The sequence below is a fragment of the Tachypleus tridentatus genome, chromosome 2 (genome assembly GCF_004210375.1).
Source record: "Tachypleus tridentatus isolate NWPU-2018 chromosome 2, ASM421037v1, whole genome shotgun sequence".
Taxonomy (NCBI): Eukaryota; Metazoa; Arthropoda; class Merostomata; order Xiphosura; family Limulidae; genus Tachypleus; species Tachypleus tridentatus.
This window is the reverse complement of record NC_134826.1, coordinates 81,941,262-81,944,837: the sequence shown is the minus strand read 5'-3', so window position 1 is coordinate 81,944,837 and position 3,576 is coordinate 81,941,262. Positions and strand designations below refer to the sequence as shown.

The 3,576-nt window shown below is 38.3% G+C and overlaps 1 long non-coding RNA gene across 1 annotated transcript; it reads right to left on the bottom strand.

Annotated features, from left to right (window-relative positions):
- Positions 1–316: 316 nt before the first annotated feature.
- LOC143244360 (uncharacterized) lies at positions 317–1,976 on the bottom strand. The gene is made up of 3 exons (XR_013025040.1): positions 1,836–1,976; positions 880–1,517; positions 317–641 (listed from the first exon to the last, which is right to left on the bottom strand). It is a non-coding gene; the product is annotated as an uncharacterized LOC143244360 (long non-coding RNA).
- Between the last annotated feature and the right edge of the window lie 1,600 nt (positions 1,977–3,576).

The following is a 3,576-nucleotide window of genomic DNA, read 5'->3' as shown; positions in this document are numbered from 1 at the left end:
AAATATTGAACTAAAGTCTTATGATTGTACGTCAGGACATTTACCTGGGAACTGTTATTAAAATATCGTGACTTATTAGGGGGCCGTAATTAAATCGTCACATTTGTTTACGACGTGTATATGAATAGTGCTATATCAGACTTTCTTTAACCCTACATATATCGCTACATTTTTACTGTTTTTTTAAATATCTCCAAGTGTTTATTCTGATAATGTTATGCTCTCTTCAAACAGAATTTCAATTTGAATCTAACAACAGCTTATTGTAATGGTTAGCGTGTCTACAGAACATTGACTATCAAAAGAAAAAGAATCGTTTGATAGAAATAATTTTTTATAATTAAAATTTTGTTCATCAGCTAGAAAAATTTACAACATATTTTTTGAGGAAATTTATTTTCTATAATAAATTAACAGAAGAAACAACAACAACAACAACAACACTGTTGGATCAGCGTTTGAGAATGACAGCAAAATGTCCCTGAGGTTCAAGAATGAACGGAAAATGGAAGAGCAACACAGTTGTTGAAGGTCCAGCAGATGCCAGTGGTGTAGTGGATAGTAAAAAAAAAGAGAGAGAAAGAAAGTGTTGACTGCTAAGGGGCATAAAGTTCTGTCTAGATAGGTCGTGTCTTCACCACCTGTGCAGAAGAAAAAATGTATATTTTTAGACAGTTTTATCCCTTCCTTGCAATCGGATGGACATTAAAACCAAGTTAAATTCTAGCATTTACACCAGAAAAAGAAAGTGTAAACTTTTTCTCTAGTTGAGCAAATTTCTTTACTAAGAATATGGTTCTCAAATTTGCATTGGGAAATAAATAATAGTTAAGTGGGTAAGTTCACGTAAAGGAGAGAGACCATTTAGATAATTTGTACCTGTTCACGCTCAGCGGGTGATCTTTGTTTAGTGGTAGATAAGGCCGCTGTAACCGGGAACGTTCAAGTAGCCACTTCCGTAAGCACCTCCAAATTGACCATGAGCTGCGGACAGTTTTCCGTAAGCACCATAGCCGTGGGCAGCGGACAGGCCCTTGGCACCATAAGCTCCGTGTCCGTAACGACCGTAAGCGTCAAGGGCACTGGAAGCGGATTTGTCACTCAAACCGTGGGCACTGCCGTAAGCAGCCTGGGCGCCGCCGATGTTGTGGTAGCCAGCCTGCTTGTCGTATTTGTAGGCCTTCTCGTAGCCGGAACCCTTGTTGCGAGCGTAAGCACCTTGATCGTGGTATCTGGCTCCGGCAGCACCGACAGCACCATAAGCTTTGAGATTACGGTGGGCAGCGTTGGCCTTAAGACCAGCGGCACCATGGGCAGCCTGGCCATAACGAGTGGGCAGCTAGAGCTCCGTAGCCAGCGGCACCAGCGGCGCTATTCAAGTAGCCATGGCTACCGTAGCCAGCTCCGTAGGCTCCATAGGCTCCATAAGGTCCGTGGGCGACGAGGGCTGGACCATGGGCATAGTAGGCAGGTACACCGGCGTAGGCCACGGCAGCCAGCATAAAAACAATAGCTAACTGCAAAACAGAAGAAATAAAGAGTGGTTAGCATTAGGACAAAAGATATTGTAAGGTTAGAATAAATTCAAAAGACTTAGGGAATTCACTACTGAAATGAATCAGATCTAACATTTCGTCAAATATCTTTGTTAGATACAATACTGCTATATAACAGTTATACGTATTCAACTGAACCCTACAAGAAATACACGTAATTACTGTAATGAAACAGCTAATGTAACGTTCGTCATAACTTAGGTTTTGGTTTCACTTTACCAGAGAGCGACTACCGTTCTCTATGAAAGAACGTAGTTTGTTATCAACCAATTCACTCACCACTTTCATGTTTGTAGAGTTTGTTAAACCTCTGAGACTATAGAGTAAGCAAGTGATACCTAAGGAATTCTCAGACGCTGTATTTATACCGTGAAGGTCTGCCAAAAAAAAACAACACACAAAGCAAGAACGGTTACGATGCTCTCCTTTCCACGCGCCTGCTTATTGCAATGGCCAGAGGGTGGGGTGCTCAAAGGGTCAACGAAAACGCACGTTCTTAACTGACATTCGTTCCGTAGAAATTGGGTCACTTTCGACTTCACTGGCACGCCCTTTCAGTCGTAGTCCAGATGTGAGTTACAGGGATACTAAAACTGGGGCATGCAACACACGTTCGGACTGGAGGGTTAGGAGGAGTCCAGATTTGAGGTTTTTTTTTCTGGTTTTAGTTAGGGAGTGGTTTCTATTCCACAATAGCATTACTTGTGCCTTGAAACTCGAGAAAACATTTATATCTCTCGTCATAAATGAACATTTTTGTATATATTCTATGGCAGACTCTGTTAAGAGACATTTGAAACTTATGAGAATTTCAATGTTGAAGAGCATTGAAATAAAAGATATTTTTCTTTGTAAGCACAAACTTCTGAACTTCCGGGAGCCGCCTTTCCTCCCCTTTCTTTCTTGGTATGAGCTATTGGAAAGATCCAGTAAACAGAGACATAAAACGTTTAATAAACATCTTTTTCTAGAAACAAAAAACGCAATAAACCCTGTGAATATTTTACTTAAATAGTTAGAATATTATTTTATATTTGTCAAAAATATTACTTAAAAATTTCATAAATGAAGGTGTTTTAAACAGTATTTTTACCACCGCAAGTTCTACGCAATTGAGGTCGCTTCGTAAAAAAAAAAAAAGGAGGTATAGCTTTAAACAGCTTTAATTAATGAAAATATGTTTTTGTTTTATCGATTAAGTCTAACGGTAGAAACTAGTTAAAAAAAGAAAAATAAACTTTCGTGGTTTTCTAGACATTTGTTGAACTAACACAAATCTATATATATGTATATATATAATTATTTTTTAATTCTCGGGTGCGTTTCTTTCAGAAATTTCGCACAAATTTAAAAAATGGCTTATTTGATCATAGCAGTACGTAACATTTAGATAATAAACTATAGAGAAAGGAGTTAGCCAACAACACTTATGTGTGTTTGTTTGTTTTCTTACAGCAAAGCTACATCGGGCTATCTGCTGATTCCACTAAGGGGAATCGAACCCCTGAGTGTAGCATTATAAATCCATAGATTTAGTGCTGTACCAGCGGGAGACTCAACAACACTTACTGACAACTATTTGGTTACTTTTGTCCGCCTAGATATTAGGAACTGGCTATCACGCTTATAGCACACCCACGTCCCTAAAGCGCGATATGAAGTAGGAAACCATGTTGTGGATTTTGTTATATTAATTTTATAAACAAACTGGCTTGTGTTTAGACGAGAACAGTTTTATGACAAGTGGGAATTTTATAGAAGTGGGAAATTTAAAATAAAAGCGGCCGAAACAATCGGCTACAGGACACACTGTGTTTTAACAGGAATGATAGATATTCCACCTTCAGACTGTGGTAATCTAAACTATCACATATTCTCTGCTCTACTGGACCCTTACTTCAGATACCAAATATCATTAAGAAATACACGAATTTTGATTAAATTTTTCATTCTTTCCTTTTCTCCACACCAAAAGTATTTGATAAAAAAACATGCTTAACTTTTAACGTTTTCTTCAAAT